At 37.8% G+C, this 15,527-nt stretch overlaps 1 long non-coding RNA gene across 1 annotated transcript in view; it reads left to right on the top strand.

The window, feature by feature from the left end:
- Positions 1-3,261: 3,261 nt before the first annotated feature.
- LOC129641764 (uncharacterized) overlaps positions 3,262-15,527 on the top strand; it is a 67,233-nt gene continuing 54,967 nt past the window's right edge. Inside the window, exon 1 of the long non-coding RNA XR_008709419.1 lies at positions 3,262-3,292. This is a non-coding gene — a long non-coding RNA (uncharacterized LOC129641764). The remainder of the gene's footprint in view (positions 3,293-15,527) is intronic.

Here is a 15,527-nt window from a genome sequence, read left to right as displayed (position 1 = left end):
GACAAATAAAAAACTCATTTACCGATGTCTGATATGTAATACAGAGTGTAAAAGACCAGTGACTCCAGCTTGTCACTAAGAGCTGAGTAAAAATTACCTGTCATCGGATTTAAAGCTGTGTTGCTGCTGCTGCTAAGTCACTTCAGTCGTATCCGACTCTGTGCAGCCCCATAGACTGCAGCCCAACAGGCTCTGCCGTCTCTGGGATTCTCCAGGCAAGAACTCTGGAGTGGGTTGCCATTTCCTTCTCCAATGTTTGAAAGTGAAAAGTGAAAGTGAAGTCACTCAGTTGTGTCCGACTCTTTGCGACCCTATGGACTTCAGCCTACCAGGCTCCTCTGTCCATGGGATTTTCCAGGCAAGAGTACTGGAGTGGGGTGCCATTGCCTTCTCCTTAAAGCTGTGTTAGTGTCCAGCTAAATTTATAACCAAGCTATTAAAGCATATGAAAAATGACAACATGCTTGATATTCTTTTATCCCAAACATTCTCCCAGGATTCTTTCATTCTCTTTGTTTCAAAAATGTGCTTACACTGAGAGAACTTTATTCCTTTGTCACTTCTCTATCAATGAGATTCCTGTTTAACAATGTATTGGAATTATAATAGAGTTAATACAAGCTGTCCTGTATATGAGTTACATAATATGCTGAGTAGATCCCTACAAAGCCATATTTATCTAATTATAATGAGACCAACTCCTTGAAGAACACGTTTGTGTCTCATATAACTAATTAATGAAGACTGAAATAATTGATGGCAAATGTAACAGAAGTATACCAGTAGATACTGAAGTTTATCTCCTTTTTCACCATTGGCTCTTTATTGGTAGTGCTAATATTAATTGAATAATGTGACGAAACTATAGCTTCGTTTATATTGTTTATCTAAACGGTGCAACATTCCTACAGGACACAGTATATAAGATTGAATATTTTAAAAAGTAATGAATGGTGGATTACTGTAGAAAATTAAAACTAATATCAAATAGTCATTTTTGAATCAGTTTCTTAAGTTTCCAAATCATGGTGGTCTCTTTTCATGGGTAAGTAGGTGTTGTCTAAGAGTCTAAGCTCAGTTTATTCATTTTTAAATGACTGGACCTTTCACTTTCATTAAGCTTGACACAAAAAGACTGCACTGATTGATCCTTCCAGAAGGGAAACAATCTTCATTTCCACGAAATAAATTCTAAGACCTCCCTTTTGCAGCAACACAATAGCATCAGCTGGTTAACTAGGCCTGTGGATATCTTTGTAAATACAATGTTGGATGAATGAATTTTTAATAAAGTTGAGAATAAGAGATAAAGATAAAAATAAGAAGAATTGAAAAGAATGATACGTTTCATGAATTATGGACCCACCAATGGTAAATAATAAAGCCGAGTTAGCTGAGAGGCAAAATAGGATGGAGATTCCCATAGCTGTAAGGAAATTTTATAAGAATGACATTACAGTTTATGTTCTGAAAAGCAGTGAGAGATAAATATGAATAGTACCAGTATCCAGATCCCCTAGGAAACCACATACAGGTCAAGGGTTTTTGAATGAAATGAGTGTTTGTCCCGCCACATTTTTAATCTTTCCTTTCCCATTCAGTATTGGGATTCCTTTCCAAGTAAATACTCAGCTAATTGAAGTCAAAAAGCTTTTAGCAAAGGTACAACTCTGTTACTGGAAAAAAAATCTAAGAACTTTCCTCAAATAGTTACATATACATCAAGATCTTATATCTTTTTAACTGTGTTAGATTGAGTTTTCGAAATTTGCCCATTTCTTGGAAAAATCTTATTGGATTTATGCAGATAGTTTTCAAAAATAATATACTCCATAGTTCTTTTGTAGTTGTTGGAAGTAATAGGAATTTACCTTTTTCTCATTTTAAGCTACTGTGTATTTTTCCTTCTGAGGGAGATAGAACAGGCTATAGTTATCAATCTTCTTCCTTTTTTTTTTTTTTTTTTTTGCCTCTTTTTGGATGGGTGAAGGGAGAGTTATGTGAGTTTCTGTATATGTCTTTGGCTTATAGCACAGAGATAATGGATCGCCTTTTCTGAGGGCCTGACTCCCACATACATATACATATGTATAGCTTCATCAATACCTGCTTTATTGAGAAGGAGATCTTAATTCATCTCTTAAACTTTTATCAGAATGGCTATGACCCTAGGGAAGATGATTATTGCCAAATACTCATTGTTCAAACAGAAATACTTTCACAATAATATAAGGTAGGAATGAAAAACTTGAACGGTATATAGTTCTTAAAGGAAAACTAGTTTGTAAGCAATGAACAATTTAAACTTACATTTTCAGATTTTATTAAATAGTTTAATAAGAACATTGAAAAGTCACAAGGTATTGCAATTTTTTTCTCTTATTGACGGGTTAAAATAATGCCTCTCTGTGGAGGGAGGCTCAAGAGGGAGGTGATGTGTGTATAATCATGGCTGATTTGCATTGTTGTATGGCAGAAACCAACACAACATTGTAAAGCAATTGTCCTGCAATTAAAAAATAAAGTAAAAAAAAAAGAAAAAAGAAGAAAAAAAATGCAACTCTGAAAACTTGACCTATTTACTTTACAGTCTGAGATGTAGATAACAAACTTCATGAACTTTTGACTCTCTGTCTTTCTCAAATAAGCCACAATTTAATTATGAGTAATTACAAAATTCACACACTCGTGCTGAGTACGAATTATATAAGATTTCTAGAACTAAGTGAATGAACACAAGTACTGTGCACAATCTCATGGTAGGTAAACCGTTAAATTTTCTTTTTTCCAGATCAGTTTACGTAGTGTAACTATAGCTTTGCTTTATCTACCTTTAAACTCAATTCTCCCAACAGTAGAGGATCTGAATTGGTAATACAGTCTAGACAACAGATAAGATCGTGTCACGTGGTACAAATGGAGGCTTCCATTCTCTTTTTTAAAGAAACCTCTTAAGACAGGCACTTGACTTGAAGACATTTTTGCACACCACAAGCCCAAGGCATCGTTTGTAACCTGTGGTGGCAAATCAGATTATTTCAAGCTGAGAAACATTTTCTCCTATAGGATAAAGACAATTTTATTTGTGGACAAAATGCCCTATGGAGAGGCTGTTAATCAGATCACCCATTATCACAATCATCAAATGCATGCAACATCTAAGTCCAATTAGTGGAAGATGGGACCATATGGACGTCTGTCAGAATGGCATGCTAAGAAGATAACGCTTTGTGTCTTCAGTTCAAGTGCTTTGAGTTCAAGCATTAAGCTTCTCAGTACCTTTGTGAACTAGGTAAGCAATTTCCTATGCTCCATTTTCCCTTCGTGCCTCAATATATCCAAGGTAAGGCTGCTGCTGCTGATTATCTTTGAATGTGTAATGATAACTATGAATTTAAAATGTCTAAGTTTCCTCAGGAGGGACCATAGCTCATTCTACGTTTTACGTGATGTCTTAATGAGGAAAAGACCCACATCTCTTCATTATATCACTTCTACTGTGCTTGTTAAAGTGACCTCATTCACACAGCAAGTGCTCAGGCAAAGGCAGCTTTTATCACAGACATACGTGAGGATGCTTTCTGTGAGCTCTCTGCTGAATGTGGGGGAGGTGAAGCACTTTTGACACAAAAGGTCAACTCAGGTGACTTTGCCCTCTCACTTTCTTTCTAGCTGCCTGTCTCTGCCTATCTACTGCTTAGGGAGGAGCTGGGAGCCAGCAAGAACCAGTGGCCATGTGGCCATGATGGTTTTGTACCTGTATGCTCAGGGGTGTCAGCTATATGAAGGGAATATGTTGTAGGGCAGCAAAAGAATGCTTTGCTTAGATGTGTGGCTCAGGTAGTAAAGAATCTGCCTGCAATGCAAGAGACATGGATTCAATCCCTGGGTTGGGAAGAGCCCCTGGAAAAGGGAATGGCTACCCACTCTGGTATTCTCACCTGGAGAATTCCATGGACAGAAGAGCCTGGTGGGCTACAGTCCATGGGGTCTCAAAGAGTCAGAAGTGACTGAGCAGCTAACACGTTCACTTTTTCTCTCATAAATAGGTGAAAATGTTTTTGAGCTTAAAGGGAAGATGCAGGGCACAATGTTGTATAATTCTGTATAGTATCATACAAGTCAGAGAATGCTGAGCCAATGTGGACAGTAGGCATCATGGAATACATTATTTTATGTCTTGATGGCACTGATATGATGTTTATACAACTTATACACATAGTGTCAGTGTTAGTTAAATGAAAGTTTGATTCCTATAGAACATTTGTAGATATTGACTGTGATAATTCTGAAAAATATTACTAGTTTTGAATTATCCTTTACTATTGCCCTATTGACTTCCATAGACACACAATCCAAAAGTTGGGCACATAATATCACTTCTTTTTTGTTGTGAAAATGATATTTAAAACATTGTTGATTCTGTTTCCTCATAAATCTGCTACAATATATGGGTTTTAGAATTTGATACTAGAAAAAATGTTTTTCTCAAAGTCTTGATATAAGAATTATGCAGCTTATCATATTTGCTTTGTTGCCTTGGCTCCCATGCAGCTTAAAGATAAATAATAACTGTGATGATACAGTCTTTACATAATGATAGAATTTATTTTCTCATTTATATAAAAAGTAGTCACTTCAGACAGACTAGAAAGACTTCCAGTTTTTCTTGAATTTAACAAATTGGTTGGCAAATCTTTTGGCATTAATTTGGCTAACCTCCACTTGAAGAAAAATGTAATGACAAAAATATTGAAATTATAGTCTCCTTGTTACTAATAGAAGGCAGCAAAGTGTGTTCATTGGTAGAGAGATTTGAATTCAGAGTCAGACTGACTTGGATTTGAATCACAATTCTACCTTTATTGGTAGGATTGGAGCATATCATTATCATTCCTGAGTTTCAGGATTCTATTTGTGGAATATGTGAAACTCTTAAAATAATGCCTGCTGCTAAGTCGCTTCAGTCGTGCCTGACTCTGTGCGACCCCATAGATGGCAGCCCACCAGGCTCCCCTGTCCCTGGGATTCTCCAGGCAAGAACACTGGAGTGGGTTGCCATTTCCTTCTCCAATGCATGAAAGTAAAAAGTGAAAGTGAAGTCGTTCAGTCGTGTCTGACTCTTTGCGACCCCATGGACTGCAGCCCACCAGGCTCCTCCATCCATGGGATTTTCCAGGCAAGAGTACTGGAGTGGGGTGCCATTGCCTTCTCCAAAATGATGCCTAGCACATGATAAATGATCAATAAATATTGACTACTCTTATCTTTCATGGGGTCACAAAGAGTTGGAAACGACTTAGCGACAGAACAACTGTTCTTTTTAATAATAATTATTGATTAAAATTTTAACTAGATAATACTGATTAAAGTTTAAACAGGATGTTTTTAGATGATTTTGTAAGAGGTGCAAAAGAAATATTGATGAACTAATGAGCATTTTCTATTTGAATATAGAAGTTTCATAAGTAGAGTAGACCCTTGAACAAAAGTTTGAGCTGTGTAATTCCACTTATATACAGATTTTTTTCAATAAATACAGTACTTGAATTTTTATTTTGTTGTTGTTGTTCAGTTGCTAAGTCATGTCCGACTCTTTGTGACCCCATGAATGGCAAGTTTCCCTGTCCTTCACCATCTCCCAGAGTTTGCTCAAATTCATGTCCATTGAGGTGGTGATGCCATCCAACCATCGAATGCTCTGCCACCCCCTTCTCCTTTTGCCTTCAATCCTTCCCAGAATCAGGGTCTCTACAATGAGTTGGCTCTTCCCATCAGGTGGGCAAAGTACTGGAGCTTCAACTTCAACATCAGTCCTTCCAACGAATATTCAGGGTTGATTTCCTTTAGGATCGACTGGTTTGATCTCCTTACAGTCTGAAGGACTCTTAAAAATCTTCTCCAGGACCACAATTTGAAAGCATCAATTCTTTGGCTCTCAGCCTCCTTTATGGTCCATTTCTCACGTCTGTACATGATTACTGGAAAAACCATAGCTTTGATGATATTGACTTTGTCGGCAAAGTGATGTTTTTAATACGCTGTCTAGGTTTGTCATAGCTTTCCTTCCAAGGAGAAAGTGTCTTTTAATTTCATGCTGCAGTCACTGTTTGCAGCGATTTTGGAGCTCAAGAAAATACAGTCTGTCACTGCTTCCATTTCTTCCCTTTCTATTTGCCATGAAGTGATGGGATTGGATGCCATCTTAAATTTTTGATGTTGATGTGATGATCTTAACTTTTTGAATGTTGAGTTTAAGCCAGCTTTTTCACTCTCCTCTCAATAGGCTATTTAGTTCCTCTTCACTTTCTGCCATTAGACTGGTATCATCTGCATATCTGAGGTTGTTGGTATTTCTCCCCCCAATTTTGATTCCAGCTTGTGCTTCATCTAGCCTGGCAGCTGCATGATGTACTCTGCATATAAATTAAATAAGCAGGGTGACAATAGACAGCTTTGACGTACTCCTTTCCTAGTTTTGAACCACTCAGTTTTTCCATGGCCAGTTCTAACTGTTGCTTCTTGACCCACATACAGGTTTCTTAGGAGACAGGTAGGGTGGTCTGGTACTCCCATCTTTTTAAGAATTCTCCACAGTTTGTTGTGATCCACACAGTCAAAGGCTTTAGTATAGTCAATGAAGCAGAAGTAGATGTTTTTCTGGAATTCTCTTGCTTTCTCTATGATCAGTCGAATGTTGGCAATTTCATTTTTATTTTATAGATCTTTTTTTAAATTTTATTTTATTTTTAAACTTTACATAACTGTATTAGATTTGCCAAATATCAAAATGAATCCGCCACAGGTTTACATGTGTTCCCCATCCTGAACCCTCCTCCCTCCTCCCTCCCCATTCCATCCCTCTGGGTCGTCCCAGTGTACCAGCCCCAAGCATCCAGTATCGTGCATCGAACCTGGCGGCAACTCATTTCATACATGATATTTTACATGTTTCAATGCCATTCTCCCAAATCTTCCCACCCTCTCCCTCTCCCACAGAGTCCATAAGACTGTTCTATACATCAGTGTCTCTTTTGCTGTCTCGTACACAGGGTTATTGTTACCATCTTTCTAAATTCCATATATATGCGTTAGTATACTGTATTGGTGTTTTTCTTTCTGGCTTACTTCACTCTGTATAATAGGCTCCAGTTTCATCCACCTCATTAGAACTGATTCAAATGTATTCTTTTTAATGGCTGAATAATACTCCATTGTGTATATGTACCACAGCTTTCTTATCCATTCATCTGCTGATGGACATCTTTAAATTAACTAAGTGTGAGGAAAAGTTTGTGTTTGATTAGAGATGATAATATGTGGAATCAAAAGAACTAGGGTTTGAGTCTTGACTGTATCCACACTGTTTCAGCTTCTTGTCCTTGGGTAAGTCATTTATCAATTACTTTGTTTTTGAGGCTGAGGTGGCAGTATGTGGATTTTCCACAGCTTTGCTTCGTGTCCAAACTCCTGTGTTGTTCATAGGGCAGCTATATTCCATTACATATATTTAAACATTATATGGAATGACTTGATAATATTCTTTATTTTACTTGTATGATATAGTTCACAGACTCACAGATTTAGAGAACAAACTAGTGGTTATGGGTAGGAAGAGAAAAGTGGGAGGGGAAAGATAGGAGGAGGGGATTAAGAGGTAGAAACTATTAGTACTGTGTATAAAATAAATAAGTTACAAGGAGTTATTGTATAGCATAGAACATATAGTCAATATTTTATAATAATGATAAGTGGACTATAAGCTTTAAAAATTGTGAATCACTATGTTGTACACCTGAAAATTATATATTATTGTAAATCTACTATACCTCAATATAAAAAAAGAAAAACTGAGTGCTAAAACTATAGTCATTATTTTAATAGGATGAAATCTAATAAGTTATGATTAAAGAATATCCTAAGGTTTTATAGTTTCCAAAATCCAGAAACTATAGTACTGATATTTGGAGTTTACACGTCTATATGTAGCCCCTACTCACCAATTTACAAATATGTTATTTTCTAAAAGCTTCCTTGTAACTTACTAGTTTAAAACTCAAGATAATTATTGAGCCTTATATAACATTGTTAATATGATATACAATATACATTATATTATCTTAACAGAAAATACATTGTAATACTAACTTGTTTTCAGTTTAGTTCTTCTTTTTAAAGCTGTTTTAATCCCTAATAATAAAGCTAAAGTTTTATGTTTTCAATAAAAGGCAGAAAACAATACTTTGGTCACCTTTTATTCAAAAGCTAATAAAATATATTTAAGCATATGGAATATTCATAAAGCATTTTATTTAAATATTTTCCTATTATGAAACCTCTGATCAAGAAAGACTGAAAAGAAACAATTATAAATTTTATTTGGAATGAATTTAATTAGATGTAGACAATAAGACCAGGGGAACTTTGGTGTATGCCTCAATGGAGAATTCTGAGCCCTTCCAGTGGTTTTTGAAGTTCAATTCAATAAATATATTTTTCAATTGAACCTGCTGTATTGAGACTGTGAAACATATTTTCAATAAAGGGTGACTAAAACATCATCTCTGTACTTCTATACCACTGAAGATCAAGTTCAGCTGCATATTACAGGGAAATGCAAAATGACCTCAGATTAAATGAAAGAGAAGCGTATTTCCCTCCCACTAATAAAGCAGTCTGGAGTGACACAGTTGGAGCTGGTGAAGGACTTTGTTTCTTTCCCCTTCCTTTTCTGGTACAGGTGGCTTATATTACCAAGGCCATCCCATGGTCCATGACGGGCTTAGGAATTTAGCCTTCTTATCTCTGCCTACAGCAGCAGGAAAGAGAAAGGAGGCAGAGACAGGCACAGCCCTCATTAGAAAAAAAAAAAATTAGACTTTTTTCCTTTTTTTGTAAGAGCACGTTTAGGTCCACAGAACAATTGAGTAGAAGGTACAGAGATTTAGCATATATCTCCTGTGCTCACACATGCGTTATCAACATGCTCCGTTGTCTCCTCATTTTTAAGGACATTTTCTGGAAGTCTCAGTCAGCATTTCTGCTTACCTCTCATTTGGTGAGAGCTTAGTTGTATGGGACACTCATATATCTATGGTAGATTGAGAGGTGGTGTGTTTTAGCTGCTGGGTAATGCACCGAGCTAAAGTGGAAGATTCTATAGTAAAAGAAGGGGAGAGTGGCTGCTGAGGGCAACAAGCAGTCTGTACAGAACTCTCAAGGCAGTTTCAACATAGAAGTTGGTTGGCCAGTATAAAGAGAATGATAATAGTAGTCATCATGAGTGAAGGATAATAAGAGAGGTACATACAAAAGACAATGGGCTTCAGAGAGCAAATGCAGTTGGGAGTCCTGAGATGTTTCGGTGACAGGAGCCATATCTGAAGACAACCTGATGGGTGGGCAGTGGGTCAGACCCTATTGCCCACCACAGTTCCTTGTGCTCTCTCATTTCTGGTTGGTAGGCCCTGAATTTGAGGCCCCTGCTAACATGAAGCCCCTCTTAACAAACAGCTTTTCCAAAGAATGGGAAAACTATGTCAGTTGTAACCTAAGCTTCACTAAAGTTGAGAACTGGGGCTTCCCAGTGTTTCCCTGGTGGCTCAGATGGTAAAGAATCAGCCTGCAATGCAGGAGACCTGGGTTCCATCCCTGGGTTGGGAAGATCCCCTGGAGAAGGGCATGGCAACCCACTCCAGTATTCCTGCCTGGAGAATCCCCATCCACAGAGGAGCCTGGCTGCGGCAGTCTATGGGGTTGCAAAGAGCCAGACACAATTGAGTGACTAAGCATGCATGGGGCTTCCCAGGTGGTGCTAGAGGTAAAGAACCCACATGCTAATGCAGGGGAATTAAGAGTTGTGGGTTGGATCCCTGGGTCAGGGAGATCCCCTGGAAGAGGGCATGGCATCCTACTCCAGTATTCTTGCCTGGAGAATCCCATGGACAGAGGAGCCTGGTGGGCTATAGTCCATGGGGTCGCAAAGAGATGGACACGACTGATGTGACTTGGTAACACATGCTGCAGAGCAAGCTGAGAACTAAACATAAAATGAAAATCTTGAAGAGAACCCCAGAGCCTTTTAAAAAACATCTGAAGGATCCAGGGAATCTTGAACTCCAGGTTGAGAAACAGTGGTCTAAGCCCATAAGAAGGAACAAAATATTTTCCTAACTATCAGGGGCAGCATGTTATGGTGCTGAAGAGCTCAGTCTAAGGCCAAACTGTCTACATTTAAATCTTAATCTTGTCTTGACTAACAGCAGGTTTCTGGGCCCAGAGGTAAATGTTTTTATATTTCGTTTTCTTCATCTTTGAAATGAGGATAGTAATAGTACCCATTTCATAGGTTAGTATAAGGATTGAATGAGCTGATATTTATGAACTACCTAGAACAGTGTCTGAGATACATTTTGTGCTACATTATATGTGCTTAGTCGCTAAGCTGTGTCTGACTCTTTGTGACTCCATAAGACTATGGAGGCTCCTTTGTCCATGGGGTTTCCCAGGCAAGAATACTGGAGTAGGTAGCCATTCCCTTCTCCAGGGGATCTTCTGGATCAGGAATTGAACCCACATCTCCAGCATTGCAAGGAGATACTTTGCCCCCTGAGCCATTGGGGAATAAGTGTTAATTAAATATATTAAAAAAAACTTCAGATTGTTTCTCCATCCACAAAATCAGTAATCCTCAACATTTTGTAAAGTCTGGTTTCTTTAATTCATTTCTTATCCTCTTCTCCCTTTGTGTTTTCTGAGAATAGAAGAAGGGACCTTTTGCTGCCTCATTTCCCTTAAGGCCTCACTTCCTCAGTCATACGAAGAGATACTTAGAGACTCTGAGTTTAGCAAAGATTCGACTCAATGCTGAACCACTGCCTCTTGTTCTTCTCAGATTCTGCATTGGGGAAGAGAGGGAGTGGTTCGTTCCTTTTCTTTGAAAAATGAGCAGACCTGGGTTTGAATCCAGGCTCTGCAACTTCTATCTGCAGGTTCCCTGAACCTTCTATATTTTATTTATTTATTTATTTTTTTGAACCTTCTATATTTTAGTTTCTTCGTATGTCAAAGGGAATAGCCAGAACTCATAGGATTTGTGCTGAGAGTTAAATTAAAAATGATTCAAAGGGTGAATAGATAAATAAAATGTGGCACCATCCACAGCATGGAATATTAGTAGGTACTAAACCTAGATAGCATATTGAAAAGCAGAGGCATTACTTTGCCAACAAAGGTCCATCCAGTCAAGGCTATGGTTTTTCCAGTGGTCATGTATGGATGTGAGAGTTGGACTGTGAAGAAAGCTGAGCGCTGAAGAATTGATGTTTTTGAACTGTGGTGTTGGAGAAGACTCTTGAGAGTCCCTTGGACTGCAAGGAGATCCAACTAGTCCATTCTGAAGGAGATCAGCCCTGGGATTTCTTTGGAAGAAACTATGCTAAAGCTGAAACCCCAGTACTTTGGCCACCTCATGTGAAGAGTTGACTCATTGGAAAAGACTCTGATGCTGGGCGGGATTGGGGGCAGGAGGAGAAGGGGACGACAGAGGATGAGATGGCTGGATGGCATCACTTACTCGATGGACGTGAGTCTGAGTGAACTCTGGGAGTTGGTGATGGACAGGGAGGCCTGGTGTGCTGTGAATCGTGGGGTCGCAAAGAGTCGGACACAACTGAGTGACTGAACAGAACTGAACTGAACTGAAAAACAAACAAGCTATCAAGACACAAAAATGTGGAAGAACCTTAAAAGCATATTGCTACGGTTAATTCATGTTGATGTATGACAGAAATCAAACAAAATTGCAAAACAATCATCAGTCTATTTAAAAAAAAACTATGGAGTGATGTCAATTAATTTGTCCTTCCAAATGCTAAGCATACAGTAATGAGTGGGAGCTGGGAAATCACTGAGACGTCAAAGAGAAATCACGGTAGCTGAGAAGATGAGACATTGAGGGAAATCCTGATGACAGGGAGGTGAGTTCTTGGTCAGGGCCTTACAAATCTGCCTTACAAATTGTACACTCTTAACTTGAATACTAAATGTAAAAGGAAAACCAACTGCTATATTTTTTTCCAAAGAGAAGTTTTGAAATTATGCAAAGATCAAAACTGAAATTTGGGAAAAGTGAATTTCTGATCATTTCACGAAGTGGAAACAATTGTCATGATGCATAATATGAGACCTCCATGCAGAAATAACGGACTTTAACAACATATGAAAGTAACGTTTCAACTTCTATCTTGAAATTTCTGGGCAGAAGTGAGAATACCCTCAACATAATAAATTATGTAAGGAAATTAAAAAGGGCAAAACTGTTTTGTGCATAGCTAACGAATTCCTATAATAAACAGATAACTCCGTAATGTGCTTTAGCTTTCTTTCATTATTTTGGATTCACAGATCCTTGTGATATACAAGCAGATACTATTCTCCTTAGTTGAAACCAAATATTGGTCTGCTATTAGATTCAAGCTTTCTTAGATGGCATAGAAGAATTAAAAGTGACACAGTACACCATACTATCTAATTAATATTTTCTTTCTTAAGTTCAGAGGGACTTTTATAGAACCGTATCTTTGGAAACACCTATTGCTGTGATGAAAGGCTGTCACCATGGGATTTCCATCATTCAGGGAAACTGTGCACACAGTAGCCTGAGGTCGAGGCCCATTATTTTCTTTTCTGCTTTTTGATCCATGCCAGAAATTTCTTGAGGGAGGTTTAAATAATATTCAAATTCATTTTGTTGGCAAAGACAAGATGTAATGATTGATACAGAAATGTAGTATATAATTTCTAAAATTTTTTTCCATATTATCTCCTTGAGTTGTTTTTGACAAAGGAAAATTAATACAAAATTTTATTTTCTTATTATTTTATAAAGAGGTGACTCCTAAAACATTACATATTTTTGGTGCAAAAAAGCACATGTGAATTTGCTCTGAGTAGGTGTTGGAGAAGACTCTTGAGAGTCCCTTGGACTGCAAGGAGATCCAACCAGTCCATTCTAAAGGAGATCAGCCCTGGGATTTCTTTGGAAGGAATGATGCTAAAGCTGAAACTCCAGTACTTTGGCCACCTCATGCGAAGAGTTGACTCATTGGAAAAGACTCTGATGCTGGGAGGGATTGGGGGCAGGAGAAGAAGGGGACGACAGAGGATGAGATGGCTGGATGGCATCACTGACTCGATGGACATGAGTTTGGGTAAACTTCGGGAGTTGGTGATGGACAGGGAGGCCTGGCGTGCTGCAGTTCATGGGGTCACAAAGAGTCGGACACGACTGAGCGACTGAACTGAACTGAACTGAACTGAGTACATCTGAACTTATGATGGCATTTGCCCTGCAGAGCACAAAATGCCTAAACTATTCTTAGATCTTTTATTATGCAGCAGACAGACAATGTTAGTGTAAAACACATGGTTAAAGCTGAACAGAAACAGTCAGAATGAACTGTTGTAAACCTTCAATGAACTAAGAAGTAACAATTTCCACCAAGAAATTGCTCTGTTTGGGGCCAAAATGATAGTTTTGTTAAGGAAGAAAGAGTTCACCAGATGGGAGGCTGCTAGAATTTACAACCATATATATCTTTTTCTTCTGAAAGAAAGAGGCATTTGTTTCCTGACACATTATCAGAAAAATTGTTCATTTTTATTCTTCATCTGTCACTCAAAGTTGTCACTACATTTAGTGGCTATTTATTCTGCACATCATGCCTACCTCTAATAGTGCTGTCAGCCTGACTGGTATTCATATGCCAGTAACACATTTCTTTCTACTTCAAACACAACTTCTGGAGAGTAACTTCCTCCTTCTGTTATAAATCCTAAACAAGTCATTGCAAGAAGTTCCAGTCTGTTCACCCTCCTTTCTGTTCCTCATTTTTAATCAAAATAGGAACTAGTGACATTTTCCATGATTAGTGGGGCTTTGTTTTAAATCGTTCTTTGAGTTGAAGTGCTTGATTCAAGCTAATCTTTCCATGCATTTCCACTGAGTCTTCTTTGGGACAAATGACACAAACTCAAATTTGAGTAGTGGAGGCTAAAGGTGCAAACTGATCTGTAATCTTCATATCATAAATGTTTAAATCAACTTAGCCCAATAGAAAATATTAAGAAATGGTAATATCAGCTTTTTTTACTCATTTCTTTCACGTTATCTGAGAGCTCAGAAGCATGCCCTCCTAGGGTGGATGTAGGCTGAACAACAAACTTGGCATTAAAACTAATGCATAGTTTAAAAGCATTTGCTTTGCAAAATAAAAGCAAACAAAACCAAATTCAAACAAAACAAAAAAAAACTGAGTACTGGAATCCTTTCTTTACCACTAGTGTACTGCATGATTACAAATAAGTTAATTAAACTCTCCATTCCAGTAATTCTTTTGTCAATGAAGGGAACACCAAAGTTACTGCATAGAACAAAAATACTTATTAAGATTATTCTTGAGAGAGTTTAAGATTTCCTCATCTAAATGTCTATTATAATAATCTGTTTACCAAGACAAAGTCTTAACATAATTATTTGAAGCAACAATGATAATATTCTGAAATGTATTATCTAAAAGAACTTAAGAGTAAAAAATGCCAGGTGGCTTTAGAATTCCCGTTTCCAAAACGGAATTTTAGTGTTTGATCTTGTCTGCCTCAGAGGACAAGTGTTTCATCATATATTACTGTAGCAATTATTTTCTACCTTATGATTTAGTGAAACTGGTTAGCACAGTCGCTAGATATAGAAAGGCTGAAGTTTGTCCTTAGAAAGACTCTGCCAAAGATGAATTGAGTCCTTCTTATTTACATAATGGTTGCATTGTGTGATGCTGTAAAGAAGCACTGGAATACCAGTCAGGAGATGTAGGATCCAGTCTACTCTTGTCATTACAAAGTCCCTGGACCACTTTAGGTCTCACTTTCTTCATGTGTAAAATGAAAAGGTTGGGCCAGGTAATCCCTAACATCTCTTCTAATCTAGCTGCTGCTGCTAAGTCGCTTCAGTTGTGTCCGACTCTGTGTGACCCCATAGACGGCAGCCCACTGGGCTCCACCGTCCCTGGGATTCTCCAGGCAAGAGTACTGGAGTGGGTTGCCATTTCCTTCTCCAATGCATGAAGGTGAAAAGTGAAAGTGAAGTCGCTCAGTCGAGTCCCGACTCTTAGCGACCCCATGAACTGCAGCCCACCAGGCTCCTCCGTCCATGGGATTTTCCAGGCAAGAGTACTGGAGTGGGGTGCCATTGCCTTCTCCCATCCAATCTAGAGATTTTATGGAAATGGATTTATATTGCATACAAAAATGGAAAATAATAGTAATAATTAATAATACTGTAAAATAGTTAAAATAATAATTTAAATAATTAAGATTATTTAAATAATAATTTTAAAAGTTGAGATGGTAATTTTGAATGTAAGGTGAAGCAAACTGTGTTACAGTGTATTTAGCTAATATGACCGGTATGTAAATGATGGTATTCTCAATCTTAAAAATAAAATCTATACTTTGCCTCAGATAATAAA

Source organism: Bubalus kerabau, chromosome 1, assembly GCF_029407905.1.
Source record: "Bubalus kerabau isolate K-KA32 ecotype Philippines breed swamp buffalo chromosome 1, PCC_UOA_SB_1v2, whole genome shotgun sequence".
Lineage (NCBI taxonomy): Eukaryota > Metazoa > Chordata > Mammalia > Artiodactyla > Bovidae > Bubalus > Bubalus kerabau.
Note: the sequence above shows the minus strand (reverse complement) of the source record. Positions and strands in the feature narration are given on the sequence as shown.